At 49.7% G+C, this 21,511-nt stretch overlaps 1 non-coding gene across 1 annotated transcript; it reads right to left on the reverse strand.

The window, feature by feature from the left end:
• Positions 1-986: 986 nt before the first annotated feature.
• On the reverse strand, positions 987-1,061 carry Trnas-cga (transfer RNA serine (anticodon CGA)). Its single transcript has one exon. It is a non-coding gene; the product is annotated as a tRNA-Ser (tRNA).
• Positions 1,062-21,511: the final 20,450 nt, after the last annotated feature.

Raw genomic sequence — 21,511 nt, forward strand, 5'->3', positions numbered from 1 at the left:
CTCTTCCAAAGGAAAAGTTAAAAGCGACACCCTCATCTGGTAAAGTCACGCTGACAGTCTGAAGGCATCATTCTGCTTGATGTCCTCCCTCATGGTGCAATGATCAATTCTAAAGTGTAGTTTGCTACCTCAGGAAACTGAAAAAATGGCTTCAGTGTGTTCATTGTCACAAAAATACAAATGAGCCTCTCCTTCTCCATGACAATGTAAGGCCTCACACAAGTCAGTGTGCCTGAGAGGAGCTCACAAAACTTCATTGGACTGTTCTTCCATATCCACCACACAGTCCGGATCTCGCACCTGCCGACTTCCATCTGTTTGGCCCAATGAAGGATGTACTCTGTGGAAAGCAGTACGTGCATGATGAGGAGGTTATTTATGAAGGAAGACGCTGGCTCTGACGTTAACCAGTAGAGTGGTACCATGTGGGTGTGCAGCCACTCCCAGTAAGGTGGTATATAGCCATCAAATTAAATGGAGACTTTGTTGAAAAATAGGTTTTTGTAGGCAAAAGAGTGGGGAATAATATGGTATATTGGAATACTGAACAACCTGATTTCAGGAAAAAAATTTGTTGCATTACTTACTGAATGCCCCTTGTAATGTTGTTGTATGAAGACTTGTTTGATGCAGCTCCACAGGCTACTCTATCCTCATCTCCAAATAACTATTGCAACCTACTTTCTTCTGAAACTGCTTACTGTGTTCATGTCTTGGTTGCCTTCTATGATTGTTAATTCCCCCCCCCCCCCCCCCCCTACTTGCTTCCAATACTAAATTGGTGATCCCTTGAGGTCTCAGAATTTGCCCTATCAATCACACTCTTCTTTTAGTCAATTTGTGACACAAATTTCTTGTCTCCCCAGTTCTAGTCAGTACCTCCTCATCAGCTGGATAATGAACACTTCTAATCTTCAGCATTCCTCTACAGCATCACGTTTCGAAAGCCTCCATTCTCTTGAAACTTTCTGGCAGATTAAAACTGTGTGCCGGGCCGAGACTCGAACTCGGGACCTTTGCCTTTCGCGGGCAAGTGCTCTACCAACTGAGCTACCCAAGCACGACTCACGCCCCGTCCTCACAGCTTTACTTCTGCCAGTACCTCGTCTCCTACTTCCTAGAGCACTTGCCCGCGAAAGGTGAAGGTCCCGAGTTCGAGTCCCGGCCCGGCACACAATTTTAATCTGCCAGGAAGTTTCATATCAGCACACACTCCGCTGCAGAGTGAAAATCTCATTCTGGCTCCATTCTCTTATTGTCTAAACTGTATCATACATGTTTGGCTTCCATATCATTTTTATTACAGTCCTTCAGATGAAGGCATTCATCACTTTACACATACTTGTTTCTCCAAGTGACAATTTACTACTAATATGAAAATTTTAGTTCCTGCATTTTAAAGAGAAGACAGTGGTTACAGCCCCTCCTCTCAAATTTTGAAAATAAAGTGTTACAACTGCTCTGTGTAAAATACTGGGCAAACAGGATCAAAATTCAACCACTGTAATTTCCCAACACACTCATATGCACATTCATTCTTACCACTACTGTACATAAATAAGTAACCAGAAAACAGAAAAATGTCACTAAAGTGCTCATAAGGAAATAACAAGAAAAATTCTCCAAAGAACAGTGTTGTTCACCATGACACACGATATCAGACTGCAATAACAATTACATAATTATGACTTTTGGTAGTCATTAACTGAATTTTATATTCAGTTGGTTGGTAAATGCTAGAATATGTTTGTACATGTCAGTGAAGTTGTCAGAACTTCATTATGCAACAACCCAAAAGCTAAGTACGGTTTTTAAATTTTGTCACTTTCCATACTACCATTCAATAAAATGGTCACACAACGACATTCAGTGACTTCTTATTTCAATTAAGTTACCAGAAAATCTCAATCTTTATTTTTTTAAATCTCAAATAATGATTATTATTGTTAAGAAGTGATGGATGGCAACATTCGGACAGTTTGTGAGATGTATAACATTGGCTACATTCATCCCCCAACAAAAGATCAAAATGAAGTAGGGTGTAGTGAAGTGCACAGACTGCACCTGTTGTGGAAGTGGCCTGTGTTAAGGATGGGAGAGAGGGCACTGGAAGGGAGGTAGTTTGAAATGAAAGACAGAAATAAAATAGACTTTTGACTGTACACTCTCAATAAACCAGGATGGCTAGCTGCTTTATCCAAAGAGATAAAAGGAGTCCATGGTGTCATGTTTTCTATGTCTTCAATTGAATGTTAAAGTTGTCAAAACAGATTATCTGTGGTTTGTCTAAGTAATGAAGTTCCAGACTACAAAGTGCTGCCAAGAAAGGGTATAAACAAATAAAATGGTAGATATCTGATTATAGCATATAATTATTCACTTACTGGTCAGCACTACAGTCCTTTTAGAACATTGGCCTCCTTTGTCCATTGCTTTCCTTGTCCAATCCTGACTCCCATTACTTTGTAGTCCTCCACCTTATCTTCAAGTCACCTTTTCCTGGGTCTTCTTCTTCTCCTCCTTTATCCCGTCAGGCTTTCCTATACACACTTGAGGCTTTAGTTCTGCACTTGTCCTTATTATCCAACTTCTTTCTTCTCTCACTGCCCAAATATCCTTTTCAAACTCTTCCTCTCCCATCTCAGTAACCAGCCTTCTTCCTTTATAATCATCACCAAGCTTTCTGATCCATACATTACTTTAGGTCTTGATGTAGTAAAATATATTTGGATTTTTGTATCCCTACTAACATTTCTGGTCTTGAATTTATTCTGCAAGGAATAGTATCGGTTTCAGATTGCTATCCTTCCTTGAATTTGTAATGCTGTCCCATTGTCTTTTGTTATTATTGAACATAGATATTTAAACTTTAAAACTTAAAGTGTAACCAACTTTAGTGGCTACATTTTAATCACTTAACTTGTTGATTCCTGAAGATATGATTAAGATGTGTAGCTCAGATTTAATACAGTTTTTCCACTTAAAATGTCATCTGGGTTCAATGTTATGCACTGACAGGCAATATTTGCCATAGTCACCAGAAATACCATTGTTGAAACACACAGAATACTTTTAAAACACATCACAAGACGGATGGGGTTTAGTGTCCAAAAACTGACATAAGATTGACCTGCAACAGCTACCACTGTGAGTGCTTGTATAAGTGACAACAATTAGATAATCGCATTACGTATCTACATCTACATCATATGCTGCAAGCCACCTAATGGTGTGTGGCGGAGGATCCTTTTGTACCACTAGCTGAGCCCTCCAGCCCTGTTACACTCGCGAACAGAGCGTGGGAGGAATGATTATCGGTAAACGTCTGTATTGGCTCCAATTTCTCGAATTTTCTCCTCGTAGTCATTAGGCTAGACGTAAGTGGGGGGAAGCAATATGTTGTAAGACTCTTCTATCAGTCCAACCTGGTAGGGATCCTAGATAGATGAACGATACTGAAGGATTGGTCGAACGAAGGCCTTATAATCCACTTCTTTCGTGGCTGAGTTACATTTCCCTAAGGTTCTTCCTATGGGTCTGTCATCTGCTTTTCCAAATATTTTTTTATATGGACATTCAACTTAAGATGGCTGTGGATAGTCATTCCTAGGTATTTTACGGTAGAGACTGTTTCCAGCGGTTTGTCATCAATAGTGTAGCTGTACAGTAGTGGATTTCTTTCCGTATGTATGCGCAATATGTTACACTTATTTACATTCAGGGTCAACCGGCAAAGCCTGCACCATTCATCAATTCTCTGGAGGTCATTCTGCAAACCGTTACTATCTTCTGGCGTTGCTATTTTCTTGTAGACAACCGCCTCATCTGCGAACGACTTTAATGAACATCCGATGCTTTGTATCACATCTTTTGTATATATTGTAAACAGTAACGATCTTGTCAAACTTCCTTGGGGTACTCCGGAAATTACGTCTACATCTGTCGATTTGGTTCCGTTAAGAGCGACGCGTTGAGTTCTATCTGCAAGGAAGTCTTGAATGCAGTCGCAAATCTGCTCCGATACTCGATAAGCTCGTCCCCCTAAACGGCAGTGCGGGACGGTGTCAAATGTCTTCCGGAAGTCAAGGAACACGGCATCAACCTGAGCGCCGTTGTCTACGGCTCTGTGGATCTCATGGAGGAACAGAGCGAGCTGAGTTTCGAAGGATCTTTGTTTACGAAATCCATGCTGATTTTTATAGAGGAGATTTCCATTCTCCAAAAATGTCATAAGTCTTAAGCATAAAAAATATTCTGTACTCCTACGACAGATTGACGTCAACGATATAGGTCCATAATTGTGTGCATCTGTCCTACGGGTCTTCTTAAAAACGGGAATGACCTGTGCTTCTTTCCAGTCGCTAGGTACCCTCCGTTGCTCAAGCGATTTACGATGAATTACTGTTAGAAGGGAAACAAGTTCTTTCGCATAATCTTTGTAGAATCGTATAGGTATCTCATATGGTCCTGACGTCTTTCCATTACTAAGCGATTTTAGTTATTTTTCTTCTCGCTATCGGTTTCTCAAAATATGCCTTGTCGACGTTCGTACGACGATTGAAAGGAGGGACCGGGTTACGATCTTCCTACGTATATCTCGCGAAGAGACCATGATGATAAAATCAGAGAGATTAGTGCCCACACAGAAGCATACAGACAATCCTTCTTTCCACGAACAATACGAGACTGGAATGGAAGGGAGAACCGATAGAGGTACTTAGGGTACCCTCCGCCACACACCGTCAGGTGGCTTGCGGAGTATGGATGTAGATGTAGATGTAGATGTAGATGTAGAAATAATTTCGGAAGACCGAATTTAGTATTTCGCCATTCTCTCTGTTATCTTCCGTTTCGGTGCCAGTATGGTACTGTGTGAATAAGTAGATGATTTTGAGTCACATACTAATTTAACATATGACCAAAACCTCTGAGAGCTTTTACTCAGGTCGGTTGACAAAATTTTACTTTGAGAGTCATTGAACGGTTCTCTCATTTCTCTCCTTACTCTCATTTTCGCTTCCTTCAGCTTATGTTTGTCAGCTAGGCTTATATTTCTCTTGAATCTGAGATGAGGTTCTCACTGTTTACGTAGCAGTTTTGTAACATGGCTATTAAACTATGGGGGGTCTTTCCCATCCCTTAAGACCTTATTCGGAACATACTTATCTAGGGCATATTGCACGATACCTTTGAATTTTTTTTCCATTTGTTCTCCACATTTTCGTCCTCAACACCGAATATTTGATGTTGACTGCTCAGATACTCTGAAATTTGTTTGCCGTCACTACTGCTAAGCAAAAATATCTTCCTATTTTTCTAAATATTCTTTATAAGACCTCTTGTCATAAATGATATCACAGCCTTATGATCACTGATACCTTCCTCTACGGCAATTGATTCAATAAGTTCTGTCTGCTTGTTACTGAGACGTTACCCTCACGAGTTGATTTTCTAGCTATTTACTCAAAGTAATTTTCGGACAACACCTCCAGAACAATGTCACACGAATCCGTGTCTCTCGCACCAGTTTTGATAGCACGACACTCCCAATATATACCTGACAAGTTGAAGTCATCCTCTAATACAACGGCATGATCAGGAAAATTGTCAACGATACTCTGCGAGTTCTGTCTGAAGCGCTCTACCATAGAGGTACTGACCCAGGCAGTCTATAAAAGCATTCGATTACCATTTATCACCGATCTTTGATACTATGCCGGCCGGGATGTCCGAGCGGTTCTAGGCGCTACAGTCTGGAACCGCGCGACCGCTACGGTCGCAGGTTCGAATCCTGCCTCGGGCATGGATGTGTGTGATGTCCTTAGGTTAGTTAGGTTTAAGTAGTTCTAAGTTCTAGGGGACTGATGACCTTAGAAGTTAAGTCCCGTAATGCTCAGAGCCATTCGAACCATTTTTGATACTTAACTTCATCCAGGCGAATGTGTGTGTGTATGCGCGTGCGCGCGCGCGCGCGTGTGTGTGTGTGTGTGTGTGTGAGAGAGAGAGAGAGAGAGAGAGAGAGAATTTCTAAGGGACCAAACTGCTGAGGTCATCGGTCCTTAGACTTACACACTACTTAAACTAACTTATGCTAACAACAACACACCCATGCCCGCGGGAGGACTCAAAACTCCGGCGGTAGGCGCCGCGCAATCCGTGACGTTACGCCTCAAACCACGCGGTCACTTCACGCGGCTGGAATCCGTGATAACCTCGCTAGATTTTATCGAATTCTTTACTGCAATAAACACGTCGCCACCATTGGGAACTAACCTATCCTTACGATAAATATTCCAGTCTGAACTTACGATGTCGTTGTCATTAACGTCCGGTTTCAACCAGGTTTCTGTCCCTAATACTATCTGTACATTATAACCTTCAATGAGCGATACTAATTTTGGGATCTTTCCTTGGCTGCTCCTGAAGTTTACTGAAAGCATATTAACCTTTTCTATCTATGATCTGCGATGACGAACATTCTCTGAGGACACTGTTGCTAATTTATCAGGCAAATCGTTTTTGATCCGATGGGAGGGTTTCTGTAACTTAAAAAAGTCCCATGTGCACGTCACACTTATTCCGCTACCCTAGTAGCCGCTTCCACTGTATACTGCACGCCTGACATATTAACGGGAACGCTGCAATTCTGCACCCGACAGCGGAGGGCGGGAAATTCGAATTCGATACCATCACAGAGACGTCTGAGCCTGTGCTTTAGACCTTCCACCCTCCTCCAAACCAGAGCACCGCGATCAACCCTGGTACGATGCTACAAATAGACAGCTTAGCCTGCACGCTGAGTGCGATGCTAGTTGTTTCCACCAAATCAACCATCCGCCGAAAGGAGCCGAGGATGCCCTAAGAACCCAGGCGGCAGGCGTAATTCGTGCCGACATGTGCCACTGTATGCAACTGGTTGCATTCAGTGCCCTCGATAGTTGCCGGCAGGGCCTCATCCCAGTCACGAACGAGGCCCCCCCCCCCCGGCAAACGTACCGAGTATACACCGACATTCTTTTCCGTCTTGCCTACTATTTCCCTGAGGGGCTCTATCACCCGCCTAAGACTGGAGCTCCCAGTAATAAGCATACCCACCCTCTGCACTTGTCCGGTCTGAGCAGGAAAATCAGCCGCTGGCAAAACGGGGGTGGCATCCCATGCTGGCTCAGAGTCATCATCAACACTGTGTAGCATCTCGTACCTCTTGCTAAGGCGTAGGGAGCCCGTCGCGCTACCTGCTCCCTCTTTCGCCTTCCGCCCGGAGGCACGCAAACACACACTGTCTGTCACCCTCTCTCGAGTGATGACGGATCGGTCAGATGCAGCGTATCAGAAGATGCAGCGACACCCGGTTCCCTAGAGGATTCCAACGACACGAAAGGTGTCACAGGTCTTGTCACCAACGCCCCGACGTCGCTGCAACTTTGAACACTAGCCAGAAGCATCTCGACGGTACCCGACGCAGCTTCCCGCTGTTTACGGACAGCAGACAAGTTCAAAATGGCTCTAACAACTATGGGACTTAACATCTGAGGATCGGTCAGATGCAGCGTATCAGAAGATGCAGCGACACCCGCTTCCCTAGAGGATTCCAACGACACGAAAGGTGTCACAGGTCTTGTCACCAGCGCCCCGACGTCGCTGCAACTTTGAACACTAGCCAGAAGCATCTCGACGGTACCCGACGCAGCTTCCCGCTGTTTACGGACAGCAGACAAGTTCAAAATGGCTCTAACAACTATGGGACTTAACATCTGAGGATCGGTCAGATGCAGCGTATCAGAAGATGCAGCGACACCCGGTTCCCTAGAGGATTCCAACGACACGAAATGTGTCACAGGTCTTGTCACCAGTGCCCCGACGTCGCTGCAACTTTGAATACTAGCCAGAAGCATCTCGACGGTACCCGACGCAGCTTCCCGTTGTTTACGGACAGCAGACAAGTTCAAAATGGCTCTAACAACTATGGGACTTAACATCTGAGGATCGGTCAGATGCAGCGTATCAGAAGATGCAGCGACACCCGGTTCCCTAGAGGATTCCAACGACACGAAAGGTGTCACAGGTCTTGTCACCAGCGCCCCGACGTCGCTGCAACTTTGAACACTAGCCAGAAGCATCTCGACGGTACCCGACGCAGCTTCCCGCTGTTTACGGACAGCAGACAAGTTCAAAATGGCTCTAACAACTATGGGACTTAACATCTGAGGATCGGTCAGATGCAGCGTATCAGAAGATGCAGCGACACCCGCTTCCCTAGAGGATTCCAACGACACGAAAGGTGTCACAGGTCTTGTCACCAGCGCCCCGACGTCGGTGCAACTTTGAACACTAGCCAGAAGCATCTCGACGGTACCCGACGCAGCTTCCCGCTGTTTACGGACAGCAGACAAGTTCAAAATGGCTCTAACAACTATGGGACTTAACATCTGAGGATCGGTCAGATGCAGCGTATCAGAAGATGCAGCGACACCCGGTTCCCTAGAGGATTCCAACGACACGAAAGGTGTCACAGGTCTTGTCACCAGCGCCCCGACGTCGCTGCAACTTTGAACACTAGCCAGAAGCATCTCGACGGTACCCGACGCAGCTTCCCGCTGTTTACGGACAGCAGACAAGTTCAAAATGGCTCTAACAACTATGGGACTTAACATCTGAGGATCGGTCAGATGCAGCGTATCAGAAGATGCAGCGACACCCGGTTCCCTAGAGGATTCCAACGACACGAAAGGTGTCACAGGTCTTGTCACCAGCGCCCCGACGTCGCTGCAACTTTGAACACTAGCCAGAAGCATCTCGACGGTACCCGACGCAGCTTCCCGCTGTTTACGGACAGCAGACAAGTTCAAAATGGCTCTAACAACTATGGGACTTAACATCTGAGGATCGGTCAGATGCAGCGTATCAGAAGATGCAGCGACACCCGGTTCCCTAGAGGATTCCAACGACACGAAAGGTGTCACAGGTCTTGTCACCAGCGCCCCGACGTCGCTGCAACTTTGAACACTAGCCAGAAGCATCTCGACGGTACCCGACGCAGCTTCCCGCTGTTTACGGACAGCAGACAAGTTCAAAATGGCTCTAACAACTATGGGACTTAACATCTGAGGATCGGTCAGATGCAGCGTATCAGAAGATGCAGCGACACCCGGTTCCCTAGAGGATTCCAACGACACGAAAGGTGTCACAGGTCTTGTCACCAGCGCCCCGACGTCGGTGCAACTTTGAACACTAGCCAGAAGCATCTCGACGGTACCCGACGTATCTTCCCGCTGTTTACGGACAGCAGACAAGTTCAAAATGGCTCTAACAACTATGGGACTTAATATCTGAGGATCGGTCAGTTGCAGCGTATCAGAAGATGCAGCGACACCCGCTTCCCTAGAGGATTCCAACGACACGAAAGGTGTCACAGGTCTTGTCACCAGCGCCCCGACGTCGCTGCAACTTTGAACACTAGCCAGAAGCATCTCGACGGTACCCGACGCAGCTTCCCGCTGTTTACGGACAGCAGACAAGTTCAAAATGGCTCTAACAACTATGGGACTTAACATCTGAGGATCGGTCAGATGCAGCGTATCAGAAGATGCAGCGACACCCGGTTCCCTAGAGGATTCCAACGACACGAAAGGTGTCACAGGTCTTGTCACCAGCGCCCCGACGTCGCTGCAACTTTGAACACTAGCCAGAAGCATCTCGACGGTACCCGACGCAGCTTCCCGCTGTTTACGGACAGCAGACAAGTTCAAAATGGCTCTAACAACTATGGGACTTAACATCTGAGGATCGGTCAGATGCAGCGTATCAGAAGATGCAGCGACACCCGGTTCCCTAGAGGATTCCAACGACACGAAAGGTGTCACAGGTCTTGTCACCAGCGCCCCGACGTCGCTGCAACTTTGAACACTAGCCAGAAGCATCTCGACGGTACCCGACGCAGCTTCCCGCTGTTTACGGACAGCAGACAAGTTCAAAATGGCTCTAACAACTATGGGACTTAACATCTGAGGATCGGTCAGATGCAGCGTATCAGAAGATGCAGCGACACCCGCTTCCCTAGAGGATTCCAACGACACGAAAGGTGTCACAGGTCTTGTCACCAGCGCCCCGACGTCGCTGCAACTTTGAACACTAGCCAGAAGCATCTCGACGGTACCCGACGCAGCTTCCCGCTGTTTACGGACAGCAGACAAGTTCAAAATGGCTCTAACAACTATGGGACTTAACATCTGAGGATCGGTCAGATGCAGCGTATCAGAAGATGCAGCGACACCCGGTTCACTAGAGGATTCCAACGACACGAAGGGTGTCACTGGTCTTGTCACCAGCGCCCCGACGTCGCTGCAACTTTGAACACTAGCCAGAAGCATCTCGACGGTACCCGACGCAGCTTCCCGCTGTTTACGGACAGCAGACAAGTTCAAAATGGCTTTAACAACTATGGGACGTAACATCTGAGGATCGGTCAGATGCAGCGTATCAGAAGATGCAGCGACACCCGGTTCCCTAGAGGATTCCAACGACACGAAAGGTGTCACAGGTCTTGTCACCAGCGCCCCGACGTCGCTGCAACTTTGAACACTAGCCAGAAGCATCTCGACGGTACCCGACGCAGCTTCCCGCTGTTTACGGACAGCAGACAAGTTCAAAATGGCTCTAACAACTATGGGACTTAACATCTGAGGATCGGTCAGATGCAGCGTATCAGAAGATGCAGCGACACCCGGTTCCCTAGAGGATTCCAACGACACGAAAGGTGACACAGGTCTTGTCACCAGCGCCCCGACGTCGCTGCAACTTTGAACACTAGCCAGAAGCATCTCGACGGTACCCGACGCAGCTTCCCGCTGTTTACGGACAGCAGACAAGTTCAAAATGGCTCTAACAACTATGGGACTTAACATCTGGGGATCGGTCAGATGCAGCGTATCAGAAGATGCAGCGACACCCGGTTCCCTAGAGGATTCCAACGACACGAAAGGTGTCACAGGTCTTGTCACCAGCGCCCCGACGTCGCTGCAACTTTGAACACTAGCCAGAAGCATCTCGACGGTACCCGACGCAGCTTCCCGCTGTTTACGGACAGCAGACAAGTTCAAAATGGCTCTAACAACTATGGGACTTAACATCTGAGGATCGGTCAGATGCAGCGTATCAGAAGATGCAGCGACACCCGCTTCCCTAGAGGATTCCAACGACACGAAAGGTGTCACAGGTCTTGTCACCAGCGCCCCGACGTCGCTGCAACTTTGAACACTAGCCAGAAGCATCTCGACGGTACCCGACGCAGCTTCCCGCTGTTTACGGACAGCAGACAAGTTCAAAATGGCTCTAACAACTATGGGACTTAACATCTGAGGATCGGTCAGATGCAGCGTATCAGAAGATGCAGCGACACCCGGTTCCCTAGAGGATTCCAACGACACGAAGGGTGTCACTGGTCTTGTCACCAGCGCCCCCACGTCGCTGCAACTTTGAACACTAGCCAGAAGCATCTCGACGGTACCCGACGCAGCTTCCCGCTGTTTACGGACAGCAGACAAGTTCAAAATGGCTCTAACAACTATGGGACTTAACATCTGAGGATCGGTCAGATGCAGCGTATCAGAAGATGCAGCGACACCCGGTTCCCTAGAGGATTCCAACGACACGAAAGGTGTCACAGGTCTTGTCACCAGCGCCCCGACGTCGCTGCAACTTTGAACACTAGCCAGAAGCATCTCGACGGTACCCGACGCAGCTTCCCGCTGTTTACGGACAGCAGACAAGTTCAAAATGGCTTTAACAACTATGGGACTTAACATCTGAGGATCGGTCAGATGCAGCGTATCAGAAGATGCAGCGACACCCGGTTCCCTAGAGGATTCCAACGACACGAAGGGTGTCACTGGTCTTGTCACCAGCGCCCCGACGTCGCTGCAACTTTGAACACTAGCCAGAAGCATCTCGACGGTACCCGACGCAGCTTCCCGCTGTTTACGGACAGCAGACAAGTTCAAAATGGCTCTAACAACTATGGGACTTAACATCTGAGGATCGGTCAGATGCAGCGTATCAGAAGATGCAGCGACACCCGGTTCCCTAGAGGATTCCAACGACACGAAAGGTGTCACAGGTCTTGTCACCAGCGCCCCGACGTCGCTGCAACTTTGAACACTAGCCAGAAGCATCTCGACGGTACCCGACGCAGCTTCCCGCTGTTTACGGACAGCAGACAAGTTCAAAATGGCTCTAACAACTATGGGACTTAACATCTGAGGATCGGTCAGATGCAGCGTATCAGAAGATGCAGCGACACCCGCTTCCCTAGAGGATTCCAACGACACGAAAGGTGTCACAGGTCTTGTCACCAGCGCCCCGACGTCGCTGCAACTTTGAACACTAGCCAGAAGCATCTCGACGGTACCCGACGCAGCTTCCCGCTGTTTACGGACAGCAGACAAGTTCAAAATGGCTCTAACAACTATGGGACTTAACATCTGAGGATCGGTCAGATGCAGCGTATCAGAAGATGCAGCGACACCCGGTTCCCTAGAGGATTCCAACGACACGAAAGGTGTCACAGGTCTTGTCACCAGCGCCCCGACGTCGCTGCAACTTTGAACACTAGCCAGAAGCATCTCGACGGTACCCGACGCAGCTTCCCGCTGTTTACGGACAGCAGACAAGTTCAAAATGGCTCTAACAACTATGGGACTTAACATCTGAGGATCGGTCAGATGCAGCGTATCAGAAGATGCAGCGACACCCGGTTCCCTAGAGGATTCCAACGACACGAAAGGTGTCACAGGTCTTGTCACCAGCGCCCCGACGTCGCTGCAACTTTGAACACTAGCCAGAAGCATCTCGACGGTACCCGACGCAGCTTCCCGCTGTTTACGGACAGCAGACAAGTTCAAAATGGCTCTAACAACTATGGGACTTAACATCTGAGGATCGGTCAGATGCAGCGTATCAGAAGATGCAGCGACACCCGGTTCCCTAGAGGATTCCAACGACACGAAAGGTGTCACAGGTCTTGTCACCAGCGCCCCGACGTCGCTGCAACTTTGAACACTAGCCAGAAGCATCTCGACGGTACCCGACGCAGCTTCCCGCTGTTTACGGACAGCAGACAAGTTCAAAATGGCTCTAACAACTATGGGACTTAACATCTGAGGATCGGTCAGATGCAGCGTATCAGAAGATGCAGCGACACCCGGTTCCCTAGAGGATTCCAACGACACGAAAGGTGTCACAGGTCTTGTCACCAGCGCCCCGACGTCGGTGCAACTTTGAACACTAGCCAGAAGCATCTCGACGGTACCCGACGCAGCTTCCCGCTGTTTACGGACAGCAGACAAGTTCAAAATGGCTCTAACAACTATGGGACTTAACATCTGAGGATCGGTCAGATGCAGCGTATCAGAAGATGCAGCGACACCCGGTTCCCTAGAGGATTCCAACGACACGAAAGGTGTCACAGGTCTTGTCACCAGCGCCCCGACGTCGCTGCAACTTTGAACACTAGCCAGAAGCATCTCGACGGTACCCGACGCAGCTTCCCGCTGTTTACGGACAGCAGACAAGTTCAAAATGGCTCTAACAACTATGGGACTTAATATCTGAGGATCGGTCAGATGCAGCGTATCAGAAGATGCAGCGACACCCGCTTCCCTAGAGGGTTCCAACGACACGAAAGGTGTCACAGGTCTTGTCACCAGCGCCCCGACGTCGCTGCAACTTTGAACACTAGCCAGAAGCATCTCGACGGTACCCGACGCAGCTTCCCGCTGTTTACGGACAGCAGACAAGTTCAAAATGGCTCTAACAACTATGGGACTTAACATCTGAGGATCGGTCAGATGCAGCGTATCAGAAGATGCAGCGACACCCGGTTCCCTAGAGGATTCCAACGACACGAAAGGTGTCACAGGTCTTGTCACCAGCGCCCCGACGTCGCTGCAACTTTGAACACTAGCCAGAAGCATCTCGACGGTACCCGACGCAGCTTCCCGCTGTTTACGGACAGCAGACAAGTTCAAAATGGCTCTAACAACTATGGGACTTAACATCTGAGGATCGGTCAGATGCAGCGTATCAGAAGATGCAGCGACACCCGCTTCCCTAGAGGATTCCAACGACACGAAAGGTGTCACAGGTCTTGTCACCAGCGCCCCGACGTCGCTGCAACTTTGAACACTAGCCAGAAGCATCTCGACGGTACCCGACGCAGCTTCCCGCTGTTTACGGACAGCAGACAAGTTCAAAATGGCTCTAACAACTATGGGACTTAACATCTGAGGATCGGTCAGATGCAGCGTATCAGAAGATGCAGCGACACCCGGTTCCCTAGAGGATTCCAACGACACGAAAGGTGTCACAGGTCTTGTCACCAGCGCCCCGACGTCGCTGCAACTTTGAACACTAGCCAGAAGCATCTCGACGGTACCCGACGCAGCTTCCCGCTGTTTACGGACAGCAGACAAGTTCAAAATGGCTCTAACAACTATGGGACTTAACATCTGAGGATCGGTCAGATGCAGCGTATCAGAAGATGCAGCGACACCCGGTTCCCTAGAGGATTCCAACGACACGAAAGGTGTCACAGGTCTTGTCACCAGCGCCCCGACGTCGCTGCAACTTTGAACACTAGCCAGAAGCATCTCGACGGTACCCGACGCAGCTTCCCGCTGTTTACGGACAGCAGACAAGTTCAAAATGGCTCTAACAACTATGGGACTTAACATCTGAGGATCGGTCAGATGCAGCGTATCAGAAGATGCAGCGACACCCGGTTCCCTAGAGGATTCCAACGACACGAAAGGTGTCACAGGTCTTGTCACCAGCGCCCCGACGTCGCTGCAACTTTGAACACTAGCCAGAAGCATCTCGACGGTACCCGACGCAGCTTCCCGCTGTTTACGGACAGCAGACAAGTTCAAAATGGCTCTAACAACTATGGGACTTAACATCTGAGGATCGGTCAGATGCAGCGTATCAGAAGATGCAGCGACACCCGGTTCCCTAGAGGATTCCAACGACACGAAAGGTGTCACAGGTCTTGTCACCAGCGCCCCGACGTCGGTGCAACTTTGAACACTAGCCAGAAGCATCTCGACGGTACCCGACGCAGCTTCCCGCTGTTTACGGACAGCAGACAAGTTCAAAATGGCTCTAACAACTATGGGACTTAACATCTGAGGATCGGTCAGATGCAGCGTATCAGAAGATGCAGCGACACCCGGTTCCCTAGAGGATTCCAACGACACGAAAGGTGTCACAGGTCTTGTCACCAGCGCCCCGACGTCGCTGCAACTTTGAACACTAGCCAGAAGCATCTCGACGGTACCCGACGCAGCTTCCCGCTGTTTACGGACAGCAGACAAGTTCAAAATGGCTCTAACAACTATGGGACTTAATATCTGAGGATCGGTCAGATGCAGCGTATCAGAAGATGCAGCGACACCCGCTTCCCTAGAGGGTTCCAACGACACGAAAGGTGTCACAGGTCTTGTCACCAGCGCCCCGACGTCGCTGCAACTTTGAACACTAGCCAGAAGCATCTCGACGGTACCCGACGCAGCTTCCCGCTGTTTACGGACAGCAGACAAGTTCAAAATGGCTCTAACAACTATGGGACTTAACATCTGAGGATCGGTCAGATGCAGCGTATCAGAAGATGCAGCGACACCCGGTTCCCTAGAGGATTCCAACGACACGAAAGGTGTCACAGGTCTTGTCACCAGCGCCCCGACGTCGGTGCAACTTTGAACACTAGCCAGAAGCATCTCGACGGTACCCGACGCAGCTTCCCGCTGTTTACGGACAGCAGACAAGTTCAAAATGGCTCTAACAACTATGGGACTTAATATCTGAGGATCGGTCAGATACAGCGTATCAGAAGATGCAGCGACACCCGCTTCCCTAGAGGATTCCAACGACACGAAAGGTGTCACAGGTCTTGTCACCAGCGCCCCGACGTCGCTGCAACTTTGAACACTAGCCAGAAGCATCTCGACGGTACCCGACGCAGCTTCCCGCTGTTTACGGACAGCAGACAAGTTCAAAATGGCTCTAACAACTATGGGACTTAACATCTGAGGATCGGTCAGATGCAGCGTATCAGAAGATGCAGCGACACCCGGTTCCCTAGAGGATTCCAACGACACGAAAGGTGTCACTGGTCTTGTCACCAGCGCCCCGACGTCGCTGCAACTTTGAACACTAGCCAGAAGCATCTCGACGGTACCCGACGCAGCTTCCCGCTGTTTACGGACAGCAGACAAGTTCAAAATGGCTCTAACAACTATGGGACTTAACATCTGAGGATCGGTCAGATGCAGCGTATCAGAAGATGCAGCGACACCCGGTTCCCTAGAGGATTCCAACGACACGAAAGGTGTCACAGGTCTTGTCACCAGCGCCCCGACGTCGCTGCAACTTTGAACACTAGCCAGAAGCATCTCGACGGTACCCGACGCAGCTTCCCGCTGTTTACGGACAGCAGACAAGTTCAAAATGGCTCTAACAACTATGGGACTTAACATCTGAGGATCGGTCAGATGCAGCGTATCAGAAGATGCAGCGACACCCGCTTCCCTAGAGGATTCCAACGACACGAAAGGTGTCACAGGTCTTGTCACCAGCGCCCCGACGTCGCTGCAACTTTGAACACTAGCCAGAAGCATCTCGACGGTACCCGACGCAGCTTCCCGCTGTTTACGGACAGCAGACAAGTTCAAAATGGCTCTAACAACTATGGGACTTAACATCTGAGGATCGGTCAGATGCAGCGTATCAGAAGATGCAGCGACACCCGGTTCCCTAGAGGATTCCAACGACACGAAAGGTGTCACAGGTCTTGTCACCAGCGCCCCGACGTCGCTGCAACTTTGAACACTAGCCAGAAGCATCTCGACGGTACCCGACGCAGCTTCCCGCTGTTTACGGACAGCAGACAAGTTCAAAATGGCTCTAACAACTATGGGACTTAACATCTGAGGATCGGTCAGATGCAGCGTATCAGAAGATGCAGCGACACCCGGTTCCCTAGAGGATTCCAACGACACGAAAGGTGTCACAGGTCTTGTCACCAGCGCCCCGACGTCGCTGCAACTTTGAACACTAGCCAGAAGCATCTCGACGGTACCCGACGCAGCTTCCCGCTGTTTACGGACAGCAGACAAGTTCAAAATGGCTCTAACAACTATGGGACTTAACATCTGAGGATCGGTCAGATGCAGCGTATCAGAAGATGCAGCGACACCCGGTTCCCTAGAGGATTCCAACGACACGAAAGGTGTCACAGGTCTTGTCACCAGCGCCCCGACGTCGCTGCAACTTTGAACACTAGCCAGAAGCATCTCGACGGTACCCGACGCAGCTTCCCGCTGTTTACGGACAGCAGACAAGTTCAAAATGGCTCTAACAACTATGGGACTTAATATCTGAGGATCGGTCAGATGCAGCGTATCAGAAGATGCAGCGACACCCGGTTCCCTAGAGGATTCCAACGACACGAAAGGTGTCACAGGTCTTGTCACCAGCGCCCCGACGTCGCTGCAACTTTGAACACTAGCCAGAAGCATCTCGACGGTACCCGACGCAGCTTCCCGCTGTTTACGGACAGCAGACAAGTTCAAAATAGCTCTAACAACTATGGGACTTAACATCTGAGGATCGGTCAGATGCAGCGTATCAGAAGATGCAGCGACACCCGGTTCCCTAGAGGATTCCAACGACACGAAAGGTGTCACAGGTCTTGTCACCAGCGCCCCGACGTCGGTGCAACTTTGAACACTAGCCAGAAGCATCTCGACGGTACCCGACGTATCTTCCCGCTGTTTACGGACAGCAGACAAGTTCAAAATGGCTCTAACAACTATGGGACTTAATATCTGAGGATCGGTCAGTTGCAGCGTATCAGAAGATGCAGCGACACCTGCTTCCCTAGAGGATTCCAACGACACGAAAGGTGTCACAGGTCTTGTCACCAGCGCCCCGACGTCGCTGCAACTTTGAACACTAGCCAGAAGCATCTCGACGGTACCCGACGCAGCTTCCCGCTGTTTACGGACAGCAGACAAGTTCAAAATGGCTCTAACAACTATGGGACTTAACATCTGAGGATCGGTCAGATGCAGCGTATCAGAAGATGCAGCGACACCCGGTTCCCTAGAGGATTCCAACGACACGAAAGGTGTCACAGGTCTTGTCACCAGCGCCCCGACGTCGCTGCAACTTTGAACACTAGCCAGAAGCATCTCGACGGTACCCGACGCAGCTTCCCGCTGTTTACGGACAGCAGACAAGTTCAAAATGGCTCTAACAACTATGGGACTTAACATCTGAGGATCGGTCAGATGCAGCGTATCAGAAGATGCAGCGACACCCGGTTCCCTAGAGGATTCCAACGACACGAAAGGTGTCACAGGTCTTGTCACCAGCGCCCCGACGTCGGTGCAACTTTGAACACTAGCCAGAAGCATCTCGACGGTACCCGACGCAGCTTCCCGCTGTTTACGGACAGCAGACAAGTTCAAAATGGCTCTAACAACTATGGGACTTAACATCTGAGGATCGGTCAGATGCAGCGTATCAGAAGATGCAGCGACACCCGCTTCCCTAGAGGATTCCAACGACACGAAAGGTGTCACAGGTCTTGTCACCAGCGCCCCGACGTCGCTGCAACTTTGAACACTAGCCAGAAGCATCTCGACGGTACCCGACGCAGCTTCCCGCTGTTTACGGACAGCAGACAAGTTCAAAATGGCTCTAACAACTATGGGACTTAACATCTGAGGATCGGTCAGATGCAGCGTATCAGAAGATGCAGCGACACCCGGTTCACTAGAGGATTCCAACGACACGAAGGGTGTCACTGGTCTTGTCACCAGCGCCCCGACGTCGCTGCAACTTTGAACACTAGCCAGAAGCATCTCGACGGTACCCGACGCAGCTTCCCGCTGTTTACGGACAGCAGACAAGTTCAAAATGGCTTTAACAACTATGGGACGTAACATCTGAGGATCGGTCAGATGCAGCGTATCAGAAGATGCAGCGACACCCGGTTCCCTAGAGGATTCCAACGACACGAAAGGTGTCACAGGTCTTGTCACCAGCGCCCCGACGTCGCTGCAACTTTGAACACTAGCCAGAAGCATCTCGACGGTACCCGACGCAGCTTCCCGCTGTTTACGGACAGCAGACAAGTTCAAAATGGCTCTAACAACTATGGGACTTAACATCTGAGGATCGGTCAGATGCAGCGTATCAGAAGATGCAGCGACACCCGGTTCCCTAGAGGATTCCAACGACACGAAAGGTGTCACAGGTCTTGTCACCAGCGCCCCGACGTCGCTGCAACTTTGAACACTAGCCAGAAGCATCTCGACGGTACCCGACGCAGCTTCCCGCTGTTTACGGACAGCAGACAAGTTCAAAATGGCTCTAACAACTATGGGACTTAACATCTGAGGATCGGTCAGATGCAGCGTATCAGAAGATGCAGCGACACCCGGTTCCCTAGAGGATTCCAACGACACGAAAGGTGTCACAGGTCTTGTCACCAGCGCCCCGACGTCGCTGCAACTTTGAACACTAGCCAGAAGCATCTCGACGGTACCCGACGCAGCTTCCCGCTGTTTACGGACAGCAGACAAGTTCAAAATAGCTCTAACAACTATGGGACTTAACATCTGAGGATCGGTCAGATGCAGCGTATCAGAAGATGCAGCGACACCCGGTTCCCTAGAGGATTCCAACGACACGAAAGGTGTCACAGGTCTTGTCACCAGCGCCCCGACGTCGGTGCAACTTTGAACACTAGCCAGAAGCATCTCGACGGTACCCGACGTATCTTCCCGCTGTTTACGGACAGCAGACAAGTTCAAAATGGCTCTAACAACTATGGGACTTAATATCTGAGGATCGGTCAGTTGCAGCGTATCAGAAGATGCAGCGACACCCGCTTCCCTAGAGGATTCCAACGACACGAAAGGTGTCACAGGTCTTGTCACCAGCGCCCCGACGTCGCTGCAACTTTGAACACTAGCCAGAAGCATCTCGACGGTACCCGACGCAGCTTCCCGCTGTTTACGGACAGCAGACAAGTTCAAAATGGCTCTAACAACTATGGGACTTAACATCTGAGGATCGGTCAGATGCAGCGTATCAGAAGATGCAGCGACACCCGGTTCCCTAGAGGATTCCAACGACACGAAAGGTGTCACAGGTCTTGCCACCAGCGCCCCGACGTCGCTGCAACTTTGAACACTAGCCAGAAGCATCTCGACGGTACCCGACGCAGCTTCCCGCTGTTTACGGACAGCAGACAAGTTCAAAATGGCTCTAACAACTATGGGACTTAACATCTGAGGATCGGTCAGATGCAGCGTATCAGAAGATGCAGCGACACCCGGTTCCCTAGAGGATTCCAACGACACGAAAGGTGTCACAGGTCTTGTCACCAGCGCCCCGACGTCGGTGCAACTTTGAACACTAGCCAGAAGCATCTCGACGGTACCCGACGCAGCTTCCCGCTGTTTACGGACAGCAGACAAGTTCAAAATGGCTCTAACAACTATGGGACTTAACATCTGAGGATCGGTCAGATGCAGCGTATCAGAAGATGCAGCGACACCCGGTTCACTAGAGGATTCCAACGACACGAAGGGTGTCACTGGTCTTGTCACCAGCGCCCCGACGTCGCTGCAACTTTGAACACTAGCCAGAAGCATCTCGACGGTACCCGACGCAGCTTCCCGCTGTTTACGGACAGCAGACAAGTTCAAAATGGCTTTAACAACTATGGGACGTAACATCTGAGGATCGGTCAGATGCAGCGTATCAGAAGATGCAGCGACACCCGGTTCCCTAGAGGATTCCAACGACACGAAAGGTGTCACAGGTCTTGTCACCAGCGCCCCGACGTCGCTGCAACTTTGAACACTAGCCAGAAGCATCTCGACGGTACCCGACGCAGCTTCCCGCTGTTTACGGACAGCAGACAAGTTCAAAATGGCTCTAACAACTATGGGACTTAACATCTGAGGATCGGTCAGATGCAGCGTATCAGAAGATGCAGCGACACCCGGTTCCCTAGAGGATTCCAACGACACGAAAGGTGTCACAGGTCTTGTCACCAGCGCCCCGACGTCGCTGCAACTTTGAACACTAGCCAGAAGCATCTCGACGGTACCCGACGCAGCTTCCCGCTGTTTACGGACAGCAGACAAGTTCAAAATGGCTCTAACAACTATGGGACTTAACATCTGAGGATCGGTCAGATGCAGCGTATCAGAAGATGCAGCGACACCCGGTTCCCTAGAGGATTCCAACGACACGAAAGGTGTCACAGGTCTTGTCACCAGCGCCCCGACGTCGCTGCAACTTTGAACACTAGCCAGAAGCATCTCGACGGTACCCGACGCAGCTTCCCGCTGTTTCCGGACAGCAGACAAGTTCAAAATGGCTCTAACAACTATGGGACTTAACATCTGAGGATCGGTCAGATGCAGCGTATCAGAAG

Source organism: Schistocerca nitens, chromosome 3 (assembly GCF_023898315.1).
Source record: "Schistocerca nitens isolate TAMUIC-IGC-003100 chromosome 3, iqSchNite1.1, whole genome shotgun sequence".
NCBI lineage: Eukaryota > Metazoa > Arthropoda > Insecta > Orthoptera > Acrididae > Schistocerca > Schistocerca nitens.